This window comes from Stegodyphus dumicola, chromosome 2 (assembly GCF_044657685.1).
Source record: "Stegodyphus dumicola isolate Sdum_Otavi_A_Nest chromosome 2, ASM4465768v1".
Lineage (NCBI taxonomy): Eukaryota > Metazoa > Arthropoda > Arachnida > Araneae > Eresidae > Stegodyphus > Stegodyphus dumicola.
In genome coordinates, this window is record NC_140769.1 from 146,649,181 (window position 1) to 146,670,467 (window position 21,287).

Here is a 21,287-nt window from a genome sequence, read left to right on the forward strand (position 1 = left end):
GACTTAAGTTCTGAAGCTTTGCAAAGTTATAGTTATACACTGGTTATCATAAATTAAGAAAAAATCACAAAAACAGCCATAACTCCCTCAAAAATAAGCCAAACCGTGTAGAATTTGAATACGTTACCAAGTAAGAGTAGCTGAGTAAAACTGCGATATGCAAATTAGTGGTGCTGCTTTCAGAATACATCATTTGCGAGGAGCATAAAAGTCCATGTTTTAGAGCAAGCCCACGTATTTCACTGTGACAGTGACATCAGAAATCTGAAATGCACACTTTTTTAAAAGCAAACTGAATTAGCTGGATGATCACTATGAGTTTCTTGACATATTTGAAAGTAAAGTATTGCATCTACATTCATTTTGAATAAATTGTTATTACTATAGTCTGCAATCATTGAGTTCATTTTAAGATTATTTGTCCTTTTTTTGTTTGTGGAATAGGAGGGTGTATTTTTTACAGATTTTCTGTTTATTTAGCCAGTTTTCTATATAATGGCTAACGCCATTACATAGAAATTTATGTGCCCTGTTTTAAAAATTATGTATAGCTTAATTTAAGTTTGTCTCATGTCAGATGAACAATGCTGCTAATCTGGTTGAGAAATTAAGAAAGTCTAACCATGCCAAGAAAAATCTTTTAGAACAGCTCACTGATTAAAACACACACATATATACACTAATTAACTGTGCTCATCAAAAATGCTGTATTATTTAATGCTTTTTCTGATGAGCAAAGTTCAAAGCATTATTTCTCTTGTTTTCTGTGTATGAAGTTTGTAGCAAAATGTAATTATTTTTTTTTTTTTAATTTCATTCACTGATATCACTATATTTTATATGTCTGATAATGATCTGCTGCATAAGTAATATCTATATGCAAACATAAACCAAAATCTTGTTTTAGAAGAATCCCACCGGTTTCAGTTCTCCAATAGATAAGACCACAGAATACTGGTGATACAATTTAGGTTTGAATTCTATCAGATGGGTTAGCTACATCTCTGTTTTTACAGTTTTCCCTATGTTTAATATGAATACAAGTCAGTTTCATTCAAAAAGTGCTCAAAGAAGGGCATTTCTTCTTTTAAGCAGATAGCCCTCAGGACCTTTGCCATAAAAATTCAGCAGCTGAGCATGTACTAAAAGATAACATAGTATACAAAATTCCATTTTATAACTTTCAAATGAAGTGGTCGATTTAAATTTCACCTCTGGTGCTATAGCAATATATATGACTTGGGTAAACAGCCAGTTGAAATGGTCTAAGGAACAGGGTTTTTAATTTTATTTTATTTTCGTATAGCAGACTAGCTTGCCTATGTATATATGCAAGTCTAATTTATTTTTTACAAAAGATTCATATTAAAATACATACACATATGACAAAGAAATGTATGCACATAAACTATAACTAATAAAACAATTGAGCAATATGTGAACATAGATGCTAATGGTTCAAGTGTCGTGTAACAGGGTATGACTGCAAACCCTGTAGTGGTGCTGCAAACATAAATTAGTGTCTGATTCAAAGCAGGCATGAAAACTAGTATACAGTTTATCCCCATATGACCAAAACAAAATGTATATAATCAGAAAAAATATCATGTAGACATTGATTTACCCAACTTATAAGCTTGGGTAAAGGCCTTATCATTCACCTTAAATCTGTAAAATGGTCAGCACCCTTCTGCTTTAGAAACAGCTCCAGAAAGACATCTCTTAAAAATTATAGGATTGTGAGCCAGTCATATATGGATTATGTTAACCTAACCCACACTACAGAACATGTGCCTCTGAACCATTACCATCGAAACTGCAATTTCAGAGTCACTATATAAGGTATTTCTCCCACTTTTCTAGCGTGCCTTCGTGGTGTAACGGTAGCACGCTGGGCCGGTATTCCAGAGGTCCATGGTTCGATTCCCGGCGAAGGCGGTTGCTATTTTTCATCTCTCTTTCTTTCAAAAAAAAAAAAATCCTAATGACTCTACAAGTGGCGCTCAAACTAAAAGGGTTGTGGATGATGATTCTCCGCACCCGGGATTTGGCGACTAGGTCCCCTAAAACGCTAGTCGCCCTTTAAAAAGAGAAGTATATAAGGTATTTCCCCCATTTTCCTAGCATGCCTTCGTGGTGTAACGGTAGCACACTGGGCCGGTATTCCAGAGGTCCGTGGTTCGATTCCTGCCAAAGGCGGTTGCTATTTTTCATCTCTCTTGCTTTCAAAAAAAATCCTAATGACTCTACAACTATGTACGCTAATCTCGATATTAAAGCACTGGTAGCTCTATTGGCGATTGTGCTACTGTAGAGGAGTGTAGAACGCCATGGAATGGTGATGTATAGTATTAGGTTTATTTAGGAGCAAAAAAATATATTAGAAATGAGCTATCCCGGATTCGAAATCTGGCCTTAAAGACTGCCATCCAGAAGTGCTTCTAATTACATCATGAAAGCATGCGTTGAGAAAAAAGAAAATTCCGTACATTCTTCCCCATTTAAAGGGCAGTTGGGGAGGTGGTAACCTAATCACCGCCTGCTGGTGGTGAAGAATTATCGTCTACCACATTTTAGTTTGGGAACCACTTGGTTAGTTGGTTGAGCCTTTAGGTATTTATTTGAAATAGAAAATATCAGCGAATGACCGCCCCAGGATTTGCCTTCTGGACTTCCCGATTGCCAGCCAAACATGCTTCTAATTAGAACACGAAGGCAAGCGGTAAAGAAGGAGAAAATTAGTGACTTAGTACCTTATTTAATTTTGGCTGCACACAGTTTCCATCTGTGGCTAGGCGAATTTCCCGGTCAGTAGCATAAATCCCAACCAGGAAGGTTGGGATGCACGCTGTCCACTAGGAAAGTGTACAGCGTGCTTCCGCTCCTGTCAAATATTGCGATTTAAGAAGTCATCCACAATAGCTGATCAGTTCTACAATTATATAAATAATAAAAATTAAGAATGAAATGGAGAAATTAATGTAACGTTGGTAAAAACAAGAAGATGGAACAAAAAGATCAATTAGGAGATCACTTAGGATCCGGTATCGTAGAGCATGCACATATACGTAGCATGACATCTATGGGGTGTAGGAGATGATATAAAGCATGATAATGGTGTATGCTCAAAACATGAACCGAAGCTACTGCACAGTACATTTGGTTTTAACAACATCGATTTGTAGTCTCAGCGTGACAGTTCTATAGACAATATCTGGAAGTTTGAAAGAAGGCCAAAGTGCGACTATACACATCATGCCAGCAGTTTGGATTACATTTCGAACAAAGGGAGCAGCTATCTGAAGGTTTAGTAATGCTCATTGCCAAATTAGACTTTTATATGCGCGTAGTACTTCAAAGATTTTGCTGCCTCCACATACATCTATAGTACAATGCCTCTTTCTCATCATTCCCTCTTTCTCGGCCTTGGATTAATTGCACTATGTATTCCCTTCTAAACCTGCAATGAGAATTTTTATTTTTGTGGTGCCTTTGCACTCTTTCTTTGAATCTTTAAGCGCCTTTTTGCAATGCCGCCTTTACCTGATGCCCTAAGCACGTGCTTACTTTCCTTAATGGCTAATCCAACTCTGGTAGAGGTTTTCCACAAACAACCACAGCAGGATATGAAGAACTGATATCTTCTCTTACAGATGATGAGTTGGGTTCAGTTTATTTAGTTATGGCAAAGCATTCGAGGGCTACCTGTCTAAGAGAAGGGATGGCTTCGTGAAAGACTTTCTAAGGGAAATTGGACTGTATATAGGTTACACATATGGAAACCATGAAAACAGTTAGCATCCAATATGCTCGCCGGGATTCGAACCTCGGCCCGAGTTCATCGGCTTTACCGCTCGGCCACTGGAGAGCCGTCTTTAGATGATGCGATATCTATGCTAATGACCCCCATCATCTGGCGGTGGTGACAGTGGGTGAAATTCTAAGATGCATGCAATCTATTACCGGACATCCAATATTTCTAAAGACTTGGCTATAGTTTTCAGCGCCTAAAGACAACTGCAGATTTCGTACACCCATCTGTTTTCTAAGTATGGAAAATGTTTCATTCTAAAACTTCGTCAGTTTGACATTTCCTTGATACTACGCCCAGGGACAGTTATCCACCCTCACCCGTCTCTGGTTATACCACTGATATCACTACGAAACAATCTGATGGTGTTTTGATCGCTTTGCGGACTTTGATGCCTTCTTGTCGGAGGCACTGTCTTCTGTAGTGTTGCAAACAAAAGATCTGAGTAGCTCCAGTGGAGTGGCGAACATAACTGGCGCCCGGGGCAAAATACCTTTTTGGCGCCCCCTTCCCCGAAAAAAAACACAGTGATATGATGAAAATCTTGTTTGGAGACCATTTGGCGCCCCTCTGCGACCGGCGCATCATACACCCCCTTCACGCCACTAAGTAGCTCAGCAATGGAGTTGAGCTTTAAGGATAGCAGCAGTCGCTGGCAAGACTAAACAGGGAAAGGGGGGGTGTCATCCAGTTTTCTAGGACAATAGAGCAGCCGCTGCAATATTATATCAGGGATTATCATCCAGGTTCAAGAATAAGATAACAGCTTTAATCTTCCGATATTTAGATTATCTAGCTATTCTGGACGTCTAAATATCTAGATAAAGCAGAGATTACGCAGTCGTCCCTCTAACATCATCGAAAGGAAACAGTTTGCAAGTGCTCAAATTTTCGTTTGTGGAAGTGCAATGCTTGATCGCTATATGAAGCTCCATACATCTGAAGAAGATTAATTCACTACTGACTGCAGTTGTGCTAATGTTCTTCTCCTCACGTGCATCTTTTCCAAGATTCTTCACGAACAATAGTGCTACACTTCATGGTATACCAACTGTCGCTAGCTTGTTAAGGAGTGAAGATATAGCACCTGTCTTAGCGTAGGCATTCTGAAGGCTGTCGTATGCTCCAACTTAATATATGGTGTATGGTCTGGGGACTTTTGACAGCCCGTCGCTAGTGCCTCTCAATGCTTTCATAGCTGTAATCAGCCCTGCAAGAAGAATTGAACATAATTTCTCAGAAATTCGTGGACGATCTCGTACAGAGCATGAATATACAGTAGAGAGACTGCATCACAATTAAGTAGGATTATATCCCCTAGTGATAATTGCGTTTATGTTACCCTTATCATATGGACATTCACCTTCTGATTGGAGTAGAATACAGATGTATTTCGAATCTGCTTTTGTATCCTTTGCATTCCTTTCTTAGTCAGTGTTGTCACATTTCTCATTGTCTAATACGTTGACGATGTTATACTATGCTTTGCACCATTCTAATTACTGCTTGCACATGAGACATAACATGCGAAAATCTGCCTGTCTCAACCAATATACACCAATACCTGACATAGAATCCAAGTACGATATTTCAGTAGGATAATGAACGCCACTCATAGCTTATTGCCCAAGACTGGCTACGTCATTTTCTGACACTTACACGACCTACCTGCTCCACAAATATGTCCCTTGTTGAGCATAAACCTACCAGTAAATTTGGTGAATACTGTTAGTTCGAATGGTTTGAAATTCCAGCGAACGGACTGGTTGCATGGGAGTTTTTGATGTTTTCTCTTGTGCAATGTGAATGCCAGCTAGTTTTCTTCGAAAAGTCCATCATGAAGCCATCAAGAATCTTTGCTCTTCTTAGACAAATAGCCCTCACGTGCTTTTCTAAAATCAAACAAACCAAATCGAACCTTTAAAAAGTGCTCCACAAAAGCTCCCTGTTCTTAGGTAGAAAGCCCTTGTGTGCTTTGCCGTGATCAAAATAATGTGACTTGAGCTCTATCTGGCCTGCGTAGGCTCAGTGCTTCGATGTCCTCAATGTGAAATACATTATCTACCAAGTGTGGAATGTTTGCTATAGGATTATAAGAGTGCCTGTTCAATTTTATGCCTCAATGCATTGTGGTCAGTACTTAATTTCTAAAAGAAGAAGGACTATGAAAGGTCGTCAACAAAGATAAAAATAAAGAAAAAAAATAATAATAAAATGTAAATTAATAAATAAAATTAGATAATTCAATTTAATTAATGAAACTAGTTCAGCAGAAAATTGAAATACCGGAGCTTATCTTAATTTAGACTCCAACAGGAATTATACTTTTGCTCAAAGTGTGAAAAGTACTGGAACTGGATTTTAGGTGGATTAAAGACGTGACTATGACTTGAGATCGTTCTGAACATGATTGCATTGCATGCATATCCTTCTTTAATTGACCTGCTGCTCTGTTTTGTTGAGCAGATCTCAAAACAAGAGAATAGAGCATAGATCACATATACTAGCTAAGTTCAGAATCCAGAAAGCAAACAGAATTAAAATTTTTTATGAAGAGCATTGCTTATAGATTATAGGCCACATAATATCATGATAAAAAGTGTTTATTACGCTAACCTGTTGACTCAACTTGTACTAGGCCCACCAGCGGTCGAGAGGTAAATCCGCTGAATGCTAGTAATTCGCTCAGAGTTTAATCTTGCCGATAGGTTGGCTGCAGAGGAGATTTTGCTGTTTTCCTCATGTATAAAGTGAATCAGAAATAGTTTCCCTTAAATTGTTCTTTTGAAAATGAATATCTTCTCTTAGACAGATAGTTCTCACATTTTTTTGACGTAATAATACAGTACAATTCCTATTAACTATAAAACTGTGTAGCAAACTCAGCAGTAAAATTCCGCTTTGCATAAAAACACTGCAGCACACAAGACTAAAATTTGCCAGATTGCTGTTCCAGGAATGATAATTTCAGCTTATACCCTATGCACAATGTTCACTAGACCTTGTCATCAAATGATTTCTTTTTTGTTTCAAAAACAGAAGAAGTATTTGTATATTTCATACTGCAGTCTGATGATGATTTGAATGATGTTCAGGAATGATCTGAAGGCTGTGATAAAAAATATTTTTATATTGGAATTCAATGCGTAATTGATTGCTGTACTAAATGCATTTAAGTCTGCATAGGAAACTGAAAATGGAATTTTAGACATTTATCTTCTACAAATTTATTATGCTTAAACGTACTGAATATCTCTATATATGGAATAAAATTAAGCAGAGAGAAGGAATATTTCACAAATGGCATGACATGACAAAACTAAAATGTACATAGGCTGTACAATGAAATTTTCTACCATTTTGAAGATGTAAGACACAGAGCTCTTAAGTTGTCTGAATAATTTAAAAATAATACACTTGTTATGAATCCAGGTAAACATTGAAATTTAAAATGGAAGTTAGATTTTGAATGTTGATAATAAGTTTCAAGGCTGTTAAGTTAAACTGCAGAAAACTTTTCAAAAGAGAAATTAAAAACTGAAAACAACAAATTACAGAATTAAGGTATTCACAAAAAAAAAAAAAATTCACATGCGTTCACCAGACAAACCAGTTAAAAAAATAATAATTGAACTAAGGAAATAGCTGTTATTTTGGAAACAAATGAACAAAAACTTTTCATTTAAATAATAATAAAAAATATATAGAGAGATTTTAAATTATTAGTGAAAAGATCATTAAAAATGCAAGTGTGGTAACTGTATTAGAAATCTCAGCTCTTCTACATATTAGTAACTTTAAATAAGTACAGTCAAAAGTCTTTAATCCGGACTCGTCGGGACTTCGGCGATTCCGGATTATCGATTTTTTCGGATTATAGATCATCAGTTTAAATCTGGTAAGGTGGCATGCAGAAATTATAAAATTAAAAATATGAAACTGTAATTTATAAAATAATGAGCAATTATCATCTAAAGGGTATCAAAATTTAGCAAAAAAGAAGCCTAATATTTATTTGTTTACTTTATTAAACATTTCTTTCAACGCGCGGATGCGTAAAGCATACCTTACGCATAGCCGAAATTAGAAAATTGCAACCAGAAAACTATTTGATTTGTATTCGTGGTATTTATAATGACGAGGAATTTGATTGAAATCATATCAAAGACGGAGTACATCGAAATTAAATACTACATTTAGTAAGGAATTATAAGCCGAATAAAATAAAAACATCTGCTCTGAAGATAACGATAGTGTTGACAAATCAACTTCCAGTTCATTGCGCGCCGCGACGTCCCCCCCCCCGCGCAGAGCAGCGTGAAATTGATAAACAGATTTCGGAACGGTTAGATAAACAAAGAATATGCCTTTATCCATTTTTTGTAGCAATTTGTTTTTTGTTTGATGGACATCGAAACATACTTTCGTTTTCTAGATCCTTTGGGAGCTCCAGCATCGAAAATTCTATTTGACATAATCGAAAGTTCAAGCTTACTTTTAGAAAATTGCTCTTACAGTCTGCAAAAAATAATAAGCCGGATCCAATTCGAAGATTAAGGAACAACGCAATCATCAACATTAACTGAAATAGATAATTTTAGCTTATACCGTCCGCACGTAACGTATTCTGCACTTGCGCAGACGCATATGCGCAGTCGTAAATGTCTTGGGCGCACGAGTAAAACGCCTATGCGCATGCGTCAATGCGGCGCATGCGCAGAAAGATTTTAGCTTTGAGGTCCGGATTATGGGTGTCCGAATTAACGATTTTTGACTGTAATAACATTAGTAACTTTAAATAAATAAATAAAGGTAATACAAGACATTTTGATGAAGTCATTACATGTGTGCTGATTCATTGCAGTTAGCAATATTTCTTGAAATGTGTTGGTCCTGAAATCAGTTTCTCATGTATTTCAAGGTTTTGAAAAGAAGAACATCATTCTCTGACGACTGAAAGTATTAAATTATATTGCTTGTATTATTTGTTACTGTACTAAAAATGGTTTGCCTTAATAGATGTTGTGTATTATTTATTTTTAGATTATTATATTAGATTAAGTTTATTCTTATAGGAAAAAAAAAAGTAATAATGTATATATGTGCAAGATAAGTTGATAAAAAGGTTAATTTTTTTGATTGTTTACTTACATCCAACAGAAGTCATACACTTAAAATTTATATGTATGAATTGATTCACATATTTGCATTAAACTGAATATTTTTAAATACATTATCTTAGAATAATAATGTACTTATGTAGAATTTACTAATATTTTACTCTATATACATACAAATATATTGCATTATTTAAGACTTCCATATTTAGATATTTGGATAAAAAAGGCCAAGAATTTTTAGATGTCACATCTATAAATAGTATAAAGCAAAAATTTTACAGGGAAAAAAAAAAGGAAAAGAAATGGACATTCGAAGTACAGTTCTTATACTAGAAATTAGGTGCTTTGAACCTATAAGTTCTTTTGATAAAGTTAATGACAAGACATAGTGCTGTCATTTATTTCTTAAATAGAATATATAAATATGTCATCTATTACTTGAATATAATATATGTATATTAATATATAAATATGCTTGAATATAATGCATAATTATTTTCAGGAAAATATTTTTTTAGAAAATATTCATAACATTATAATTTTTCTAACAAAAATAATCATCTGTTATCATACTTCAATACCATAAAATATATTTGGAGGTAATATGACTTTCCTGTATAAAGTTTTATTTTTGAGCTTATGGGGGCAGGATATGATAATAAAACAAATAGTATAAGTCATTTGTAAGCAAGGAGGTTAGAATAGAAGGAGGGAAGGTTCAACTCAAACGGTGAAGCTTGGTAGCCATGTTCCTGTTATCGCTGTGACTTGTGCAAGGAAGTCTGTAATTGCAATATTTTTTTTTTTTTTCTTTTCGAATAATGTCATCTTGTGTTGTATATGGATGCACAAACAGATTTTCGAAAAAGATTCCTGGGATTACTTTTCACGCGTAAGTATTGATTTTCTCTTTTTTATGTAATTTGATAACTTAGGTAAAAAATATCACAATGTCATGTTGTATTCTTTCGAGATGTGAAAAAAGGACTTAATAATAATCAAAATATGGGAAAAACATTTTATTGTTTCTGTTTATAGCTGACATCTTTGTTCCTTAACATACAATGATGTATGCTAGGATTTAAACTGTATAATTTGAACGTTTTAGGTAATTCGTTTGATAATTTTCATGAAAAGTAAGACACCAATTGTTACTATTTTTATTAATTGTAAAGGTGTTAAACAAAGTAATGCTTTTTTATGTTTTAATTATTATTCATTTTTAAGTTTTGTGAACTGTTAGGAATATAATTTGTGCATTTGATCAAGATAAACTAACTTTTCTGTTGTTAAAATTTTTTTTGCATAAATTTAAATTTGTGGACAGTATAGCGATAAAAGTAAGTAAAATATTTACACAACTGAACATGAGGAAAGATGTATGCAAAAATATAGGTATAGGTATATTTCTGTAATTCAGCTTAATTCAAGGCAATTTCTTTGAGATTCATGAATATGAAACGCGCATAAACTGAAATCACTGAATTCACATAAATCTGTTTTATCTTAGTAATATTTATTTTCTTGTTGTTATAAGATTGTTGGTTGTGAAAAGAATCTATTTAAAACTTTCATTAAAAAAAAAAAAAAAAAAGCAACCTGTGACTATCTTTTTAGATAATTATCTGCTATTCATTTCAGGTTAAAATTATTTTAAATGATTCTTTAATAAATTACAATATTGTGAATAAATCAGAAATATAACTTCTTAAAGGAAAAATTGGAAAGTACACCTAACAGGTTGCTAATAAAACCTAAACAAATTCTTGAAAAATGCAGAAACATTATTTTTAAAGGCTTTAATGTTATGCACATGCATTTAGATTTCGAACTATTTCTTAATGGTTTTCTGTACGTAGTAAATTACGGATATCATCTTTATAACTTTAAAACAAAATACTTTGGTGGTCGTGTGCTTAATGCATGATATAATTAAAGAAAATAAGAGTAGACACTCTCCTATAACAAAAGAATATATTAAGTACTAAATTACAATTTAAATTACATTGCAGAGTTCGGAACACAGTTCATGCTACCGTCGCGTACAGTTGTCTCATGAGAAGTCTGAGTGAGTAATGACGTCGCTTTGCTGTTCCGACTGGATTTTACATGTGGCGCCATCTCATGAATAGAAGTTGAAGTATCTGTCGGAACGCCACAGTACTCCCCCCCCAAGACAAGCGCCTGGCCCAAGGAGAACCTCCTTGGCCAGGCGCTTATTCTAACCTTGGCCTGGCCCCAGCGCATGTTCCTAAAACGTACTCGCCGTACCTAAGACTACTATAAAGGCCGTACCTAAGGCTACTATATTATTCATATAGATTTTTTCTTTATTCCAGGATGTTCTTTTAAGGAATTTTATAAAACAGCAGACTGAATTGATCTCGCTTCTGCAATGCCAGAACAAAATATTACTGAAAGAACTTACAGCAACAAAAAAAAAAAAAAAAAAAGAAAGAAAGAAAGAAATTAATGTTTTAAAAAAATGGCATAGCACTGAAATTCAACTTCATGACCTTCAAGTACAGCATGAGGAATTGCTGAAAGGAGTGAAAACATTTCTTTCAGATGAACAAATAGCAATGTTGAAAATTCCTCGTAGAAGCATTGCAAAATGGTCTAACGAGAGAATAATAAAAGGCCTCAAAGTTAGATTTGCCTTGGGCAAGCATGGTTATAATTACTTGCAAAGAATAGGTTTTCCGTGCTTTCATACAGCACTTTAAATAAAAGACTTCAAGGTCTTGAAATGAATTTTGGAGTCATCAGTGAGATGATTGAACCTTTGAAAATTAAAGGAGAAAAAATGAATGCTAGTGATAAAGACTGTATTTTATCATTGGATGAAATGGAGATTTCTGGCAATCCTGATTTTGATATTTCAAAACGTAAATTTATTGGTAAATGTACATAAGGAAATCAGAAGGTGCAGGAAATCACTATTTAGTTATTTTACTAAGAGGTTTGAAGCTGAAATGGAAGCAAGTGGTTGCCCATGAGATAACTGGACAGGTAACAGGATGCCAGCTCAAACAACTTGTTGTCAATGTTATCGAAGCTGTCAATTCTGTTGGATTTAATGTTGTTGGTATTGTTAGCGATATGTCAGCAGTAAATAGAAGCCTGTGGAATTCTTTGGGAATATCTGTTTCTCGAAACCAAAGAAATAATTTCACTACTGAAATTAAAGGCAAAATTATTTATGTATTTGCAGGTGTGCCACATCTTTTAAAAAATCTCTGGTCTGCAACTCTTAATCATAGTATAAAACTGCCCAGTTATGTTTGCAATAAAGAAAATTTGGTTACTTTGCATGTATCTGCAGGATTTATAAAAGATATCTGGATTACTGAAACAAACCAAAATTGTGGTTTGAGAACTATGCATCATCTCAGCAAAGAAGACCTCTTCCCCTCACATTATGATAAAATGAATGTTGCTTCTGCTGTGAGGTTTTTTCCAATTGAAACAGCTGTGGGATTGGAGAAGGCAGTAGCTTTAAAAGAGATAAGCCCTAATGCTCTTACAACAGCATGGTGGATAAGATTTATATGTCAGTGGTTTCAAATGCTATCCTCTAGATGTAGAAAGAACTCAATTTCTGTGACAAATAAAAGCAAAAAAATTGAGTTACTTTTTGAATTTATTAATGTTATACAGCTTATAGAAATTGGTAAAGGGTGGAAACCATTACATACTGATTTGATTCTTTCTACTTTATCAGCCATACAGTTAGCAGAGGCATGTTTTCTGAAAGATTTTCAGTTTATTTTGACGAGCAGATTGACACAAGATGCTCTAGAAAATGTATTTTCTCAGATACGCAGAAAAGCTGGTTTGAGGCCAAGTGCTTTGCAAGCTGTGAAAGCATTAAAGCTTATCTGTTTATCTCAGTTTATATCTGACATTAAGAACTCCAGTTATGCTACTGATTCAGATATTTACTTATTAAACTATGCGAAAGATGAATTTGAATTTCTGAAGGAGAAAAAAGCTTTAGAGCCTGTTACCATACCAGAAGTTTCTGATGTATCTCTACAGAATCTCACCCTTAGTGAGGAAAATAACGTCTGTTATGTTGCAGGAGCTGCAATAAATTCTGTTTTGAAAAATGCTTGTAATTCATGCTGACAGTTTCTCTTAGTTTGTGAGCAAAATACTCCTTCCATTGATGAAAATAAGCAGTACATAATTAATTTTGCAAATTTAGGTGGGCTTAAATGTCCTTCTCCAGAAATTTTTAAATTGTGCCTTCTGTGTGAAAAAATCATTCAAAATTTTCGAGACGAAATAATACATGGAAATGTAACTATGGATGTGGAATTTGTTAATATGATTTGTAAGAAAGCAGGCGAGGTAAATATTCCCTCCTGTTGCTATATCAGAACAAAGATAATAAAATATTATTTGACTGCCCGTGGAATTGGTCTCAAGAAGCTTCTTCAAAATAAAAGGCAGCAGCGGCAAAGTTTTGCATCTCCTGCTTTTAAAAGGAAGAAAGTAAACTAGAATCTAATCAAGAGTTTAAGAAGTTTTTGCTGTTCAGTTCTGTCTGTAAAAAAGTAGAGTAGTTGTCACTGAAAAATTGCTGTTTGTCTCTTCGAATAATAATTAGGCCCACCAACAGCTGAATGGTTAAAGTTACTGAATGCTGGGAGTTCCATCTTCTGTTCTATTTCCGAACAGGCTGGCTGCATGGTTGGTTTTTTTGTGGTTTTCCCCCATGTGTAATGTGAATACAAGCCAGTTCTCCTTAGAAAATCCTCTACAATAGAAGATCTCATAGTCAGCTAAATCGGATTTACTTTTGTGTGACCTTAAATGAGGCATCAATTGTGAATCTGTTTTGGCATGTTATTTAGGAATTTTAAATGAAACATTTATTGCTGTTGTGAAAGAATGATCAACTGATGTTTACCTTACTAATCAATGTCTTATAGTATTGTAATGGCTTGCAGGATTTTTCATAATGGGATGTTGCATATGTTTTACTCTTCTTTTTTACCAAATAAATAGAGTATGTTCCTAATCAGACATTTCTTCTTTTGTACCAGGGTTATATAGTATGATGTGATAATTTGGATTTGTTTATAGAATACATAACAGTATTTTTTGACATTCTAATAGAACCAGTGTATTTTATTTATTTACTTATTGCTTTAAAACAGATTTTGAATCAAGGCTTACTTCCCATCCCCTTTGGGTATGCACATAAAACATGTTTAAGCTATATTTATAATATATCAATGAGATACAGTGGATGGACAAAAATATGGAAACACCTTGTGAAATGCATGTTTGAAAAGAAAGATTGATTTTAATGAAATGTAGGTGGCGCTGGCGTTTTTGACTACTGACGCCACCTATACAACTTCGTAAATGTGCTAAACAGTTCAGTTGTTGTCGGAGTACTGTTATGTGAGGTTGTCATTGCATTATGTCAGAGTTAACAGACTTCAAACGTGGGCAAATTGTTGGAGCACGTATGGTAGGTGCTTCCGTAAGCAAGGTAGCCGAGGTGTTTAGTGTTTCAAGAGGTACTGTATCGAAGATTTATTCCGCATATTTGAAAAGCGGAAAAACATCATCTGCTAAATCACAGGGCGGACGAAAGTGTGTCCTGAGTGATCGTGACAGACGATCATTAAGGGCAATTGTGACAAAAAATAAGACCACAGCTGCAAAAGTTACTGCTGAAATGAATGTTGTGTTACCGAACCCTGTGAGTACCAAAACAATTAGAAGGGAGCTTCATAAACAGGGAATTGCTGGCCGTGCTGCAATTGAGAAGCCACTCATCAGTGACGCTAATGCCCATAACAGGAAAAGGTGGTGTTTAAGTCATAAAGCCTGGACTATAGAGCAGTGGAAGCGAGTAATATGGTCTGACGAGTCTTCTTTCACATTGTTTCCCACTTCTAGCCGAGTTTATGTCTGGAGAATGCCATCTCAAGCCTATAATACAGACTGTTTGTTGCCAAAAGTGAAACATGGCGGGGGTTCTGTTCTGGTTTGGGCAGCCATATCGTGGTTCTCTGCTAGCGCCAAATGAACTGTGTCAGGGCACATGACTGCCAAGACTTATGTGAATATTTTGGCCAATCAAGTTCATCCCATGGTATAAACTTTGTTCCCCGATGGTGATGGTGTCTTCCAAGACGACAAAGCCCCTGTTCACACAGCTCACATTGTCCAGGACTGGTTTTCTGAGCACAAGGATGAGTTGTCCCATCTCCCCTGGCCACCACAGTCACCAGACCTGAATATTATCGAACCTTTGTGGTCTTAGGTTAGCTCCTTTAATGGAAAAAGAACAAAATAAAAATGATATACCTTGAAAACAAGAATACTATCTGAATAGTGTTGGCTAAAATTTATTCAGATTTTTTTTGCATTTATTCAAACATCTCCACGTATAAATGAGAATTACATTCTATATAAAGCTGTTTGATGTATAATGGAAAAAATTCAATTACTGCAGTATGTTTTAATAGAATTTGAATATAATAGACTGAATTGCACTACATTAGACCAAAAAGCAAAACATTTTTATTTATTTATCTTTATTTTCACTATATGTGTTTGTCATATGTTTGTTACTAGAGGACTTATTTTATAGATTTGAAGCTAAATAATATTTTTATGTTTTTACTTATGCAAATTAATTAATAAAAAGAACTGTGATTTAAGTATTGTCTTTGCTGTGATATAGATTGAATCTTATTATGTTATGGAATTATCATTTAAATATTCAGATACGTGTAATATTAAGAGCATATGTATGTAAGTATAATTTTTCCAAGTATAATAAAAAGTTACCATCAACAACAAATAAACTTATAAGTAAATAGTATCTGTAAATTCTGTATGTAAAGGTATTATTTTTATTTTTATTTATTTGTGTGTGTATTATTTTAATATTGTTTATAGCTAAATAAAGAAAAAAAAAAAAAAAAAAAAAAGGAATTTTTTTACTCTATTAAATCTATGAATCCCACAGTCATCTGAGCATTGAAGTAATTTTTATAGCATTCTGCTCTTCATTCTAAAAGCATTATAATTTAAAGGTGTATATCTTGAATCAGTATTTAAAATCATAAAATGTTTAGCAGCTTTTTCTGGAAACACACACAAAATAACATTTTTAACAAATTTGCTACAGTAATAGACGTTTGATTCCATGTGAGCAAAATTCAAATAACATATTAAAAATAAAAAACAAAAATTAAAGATTAAACCTTATCCTAAATTAATAGAGGTTGAGGGAATATTAAGAATGTGGTTGAGGGAAAGCTCTTGTCAAAAAATACATTTTGAGATAAATAACATTATGCGTGTATTTAAAAGAAAAAATTGAAAATTCAATAAAGGAATTCAAAAAGAAAGCATTTTTAACTAAAAATACAAATTTGAAATATGATATGTGAAAATGTTTTAGAAACTTTTAAAATAACTTGAATCATACGAGAAATTTGGCAATTTAAAAAAAAAAAATACGAGAAAGAATCTGAACTGCAGACAAAAGAAGGGGGAAAAGCCACACATCTTTATAGGAGTGCAGAAAAAAGCTGAAATTCGGATTCTCTAGAATGTTAAATTTTAGCGGACAGCGCTAAAGAGCCAAAGTTGCCGCTCCACACCTAAATTGCAACCCTAAAGCTTAGATTCAAAATGGCTGACGAGTCAGCCTGTATCTCTAGTAGCTCTAGCCGTACCCCCTGCTGTGACAATGCTGAATCACTATTGGCTGACCGACTTTCTACGTAAAAAACGTCACTTGTTTGGTCACGTGACAAGCCGATTGCATGGATTTTGAACTGTTGTGAAAGTGTAATTTGTAGTTTGCTGTATGGATTCTGAAGTGTTGTTTAAGTGTGATTTGTAGTTTGCTGTATAAGACGTAATAAATTTTGTGTGCACATACAATTCTGAATTAATAATAAACAACTAAAAGGTACAGCTTGTAAAGAATATAGAACACAAACCTCTTCAGACATAACGCTTGAAGTATTTTATTCGGACGGCATAAGATATGTTTACTAGGAAGACAAATTTCGGCAAACAAAATATATAATTATGCAAAAGAAATTTCGTTACCGGAGCATAAAAGTATCTATTATTGTACTCTAGATTTTCAAATATCAGAGGTTGTGATATAATGTAAGAGAATTTTGATTTAACATTAGAGATTAAATTTTGAGGGAGTTGGAGCTTGGCATGAAGGGATTTTTTATTTATTTTATAATAAAACAAGATTAGTTTTGTATTTTTGAAAATTTTTGGCAGAAGAACAGTTTAACCTTTCAGTATTTCATTGGTATGTTAATATTTTCTGGAACTAAAATTAAAAAATGGAGGACTGTTAATATTTGCAGTAATAACCGATATTCTGAAAAGAATATTGTTTTCGATTATTTAAAAATATAGAGCAACTTCTGATGATGTCCGTATTTTAAAAAGGTACAAAAAGGCAAACTAGAACACTACTTTGTCATTGTCACAAGTAATATATCAAAAAGCATTGTTTCATTTTTGGATGTGGGTATTCAGTTGCATACTAATTTATGTGAATCACAGGAAAAAAATAAGCATTCAAAAACTTGGAAACAGTCATTATGGTATTTCTAGGCAAAGTTTGGCATGGTGAATTAATAATTTCAAAAAGTTGTGTAGTGAATTTGTCATTTGGAAAGCACTTTGCAAGGTTGGAATGTGCTCAGAATATCATGGTATGCCTTGAATAATAAGAAGAAATGCTTACCAGCAAGGGTCAGAATTCGGTAGAGCCAGGATTGTTGCCTATAGAGTATGTGGATTATCACTCTGTGATATCGCCCGTTGCACTAGTCGACATCCAACCACTGTTAAGCGAATATGGCATGTATGGAATGCTGAGGATTATACTGAACGGCATGCAGGATCTCATTGCCATCCCATGATTAATACCCAAAAGGACAGACATATTGTGAGGTCAACCCTCCAAATTTACAACCACATCACAGACCATTAGTCAGATACATGCCCAGTATCTGCTCGTACAGTGTGTCAACGTTTGCATCAGCATGGACTATCAGCACAGTGTCCATTACTTTAGCTTTCCTTGACAATGCAGCACAGAGAGAGATGGCTACTGTGGTGTGTCCAACAGCAAAGCTGGATATAGGAGGGGTACAATGTCGTCTTTTCAGACGAGTCCCGTTTCTGTGTGCATTATTCTGATGGTCGTATAAGTGTCTAGAGGCTCCAAGGAGACCGCACATCGCCTGGTTGCATTCAGTATCAGCATAGGAACCCTAATGTGATGGTATAGGCAGCCACTGAGCACATGGCACACACATCTTTAGTTCAGATCGATGGTAATTTGAATGCCAGATCGGTATATTTGTGACATCTTACATCCAGGGGTTGTGCCCTATCTTTGAGGCCTGCCAAATGCAATCTTCCAACAGGATAATTCAAGACCACATGTTGCACATTGTGTTCTGACCTTCCTAGGTGTATTTGATTGCTGCCCTGGTCTGTACGGTCTCCAGATCTGTCACCCATTGAAAATACCTGCTTTTGCTGAGGACTGGCTTAGCAACCCTCTCCATCTAATACGATTGATGAAGTGTGGCATGGACTTGAATCAGAATGGAATGAGATGCCGATTTCTGTCATTCAAGTGAAATTCTACTCAGTGCCTAACTGGATAAGGGCCGTTTTTAGCTGCCAGGTGGAGCAGTTGTTTCGACTGATTTCGCACCCTTGTAAACCCCCAAGCTGCTTACAAATTTAATCATTTTATCTTCATGCCATACTATTTATGCACAACAAATATTTTTTTTATTTGCTTTCCTTCATGCTATAGCAATTTTAATGGCTATTAGTGTATTATTGATTAACAGTTATCTAAGAGACTTCAAGAGTAAGTACTTTACATAGTTTATAAAACTATTGCATATTTCTGTATAAAAAATTATTGATGCAGAATAGATAGCGCCTAAAGACTTCGTGCAGCCATCAATGGAGTTGACAACACATTCATATTAGATGATTTTCTTTTATACTTTTCCCAACCACCGATAGATTGCAAATAAAAAACAAAGGGACTTACAATTACAACATAGCCAAACTGTCCTGAAGTAAACATTAACAATATATACAAAGCCAAAATAATTATATTCGCATAATATGTGCATGGCACTTTGTTACTAATAAATATCAGAGTGTCTTGGATCAAATTAATATTTGAACAGATGAAAAATTAAGTTTGACACTATCATAAGCAACTGCAGTTTTTGATTATCATAGTGGCAGGGATATCTTTGAAGATATAATTAATAGCATCATTACAACAAGGTGAAGAATAGTAAAACCACCCGCTACTAGACAGTTACAGGATTGCTATATATGTGTACAGTGGTTCTCTGCTTAAATCAGGAATTCTCTATTAATGGGGTATATCTGATAATGTGAAGTGTGCATTGCTGGAGGCTCGACTTACATTATCGTTATGTTGGGAAAATATTTTGCATCATGACATAATTTATGTGCATGATAAGATACGTAAAACTGTTTTGAGTGATATCAGCTGTAAATTTAGAAAGACACATTGTACACTTCCTTATTAAAGTGGCTTTTCCATAGGTCTTAGGCATTGTTTAAGATTACATAAAGCAGTCAAGTTGATTCATGATGAATTACTAACTCTATCTCAGATTTTATTATACTTATGAAAGCTACAGATCGTGTTTAATAAAAAGCACCAGAAATAATCACTGTCTTATTGACTATCCATTTAGTCGCTCTCATACCATTTGCCGTTGTGCATAATGATATAAAACTAATGCCTTAGTAGCATTGCTCAGTCAACATCATGATAGTCATGAAATTTTCTAAGGGGTAAATCAAACAAAAATGTAAGCAAAAGTCTTCTAAAAGATTATCTTCCCTAGAAAATACCAGCCAGATTTAAGAAAAAAATACAGCATGTCATCTAAGAAGAAAATAATTACTTACAAAATCATGTTTCCAACACTAATAAAGCACCTAATTATATATTAAAATTTCAAAAGGTCTACACAATTGATATTCAACTAAGTCTTGCATATCTATTATTTGGCTTCATAAAGTAATATGTTGTCTAAAATGAAGTAGTCATATAAAAACATATTAAAAACAATATATTTTTCTTAATGATGGTTATATAAAATTTCTTAATAGAATGGTTTTTCTGAGTAAATGAATTAGAGTTTAAAACAATAAATATAATAGTGCTATAATAAAGCTTCGTAGGACTAAGGCTGGATTTCCTGCTAATTCGTACTTTAGATTTTTTTTCTGCTTTGTGGAACTTTTCTCTTCTTCGTAACATCATGCTTTTAATGTACCTTTAAAAGCTAATTAATTAATTTTGGCAAGTATTTTTCTTGAGAGATGCTCTCATGGAAGCTACTAAATGATATTTGTCTCATACCTGCTTTTCCGATTAGAAAATACATGAAAGACCAAGCCAGCCATGACCTGCCTGAGATCAGCATACAAATGTTTTGTGTCTTTAAATATGAAGCTAGGTTAAGTGATGTATGTTTAGTAAAACTCTTAATCTTTATAATAAAATATATCATAAATATATTATACCTACATAAATATGTATCACAGAACATTTGCTTAGATACAGCTAGGATAACTTCTCTTGTTAATGTTATTTTGCACAGATTTTTTAATCAAAATTGTCTCTAAAGTAATGTGCTATAGATTTGTTTTGAGATTTAGAATGATGTCAGACAAAACTGGACAAACTGTATATTTTCCTAGATCCAAATTTTCCAACTTAATGGAAATAATGCTTATTCATCACATGAAGTAAAATTCTGAGAAGGAAAAAAAAAAAACTTATGAAAGCATTTTAATGAAAAATTAATAACAAACAGCAATACCAGTTTCTAGGAAATGATGATTTAAGTGAAAGAAATATTAATTTGAAAATATGTAAACTGACGTTTAACATGTATGTTACAAAAGTGCAAAAAAGATAAGTTAAGTAAAATGTGTTTCATCAAAGAGTAAAATCTTCTATTAATGATTTACTATGAATAAATTATTAGTAGTTATGTGTACATTTGAGAAAGAGTATGAAAATCATCAGTACAGCGAATATGTTCTACTGATATTATGACTTAACGCAGTTACCATTTGACTGTTAATAGACAAAAATATAAAAATTTTCTAATTTATTTGCAGAATGAGTGTGGATGAATCTAAACAACATAGGAACATTTCTTTAGATCAGGGGTTCTCAACCGGTGGTATACAAAGAAGCAAAGTATTTTTAACTATTAAATTAAAAAATTAAAACCCAACATCCTGATTGA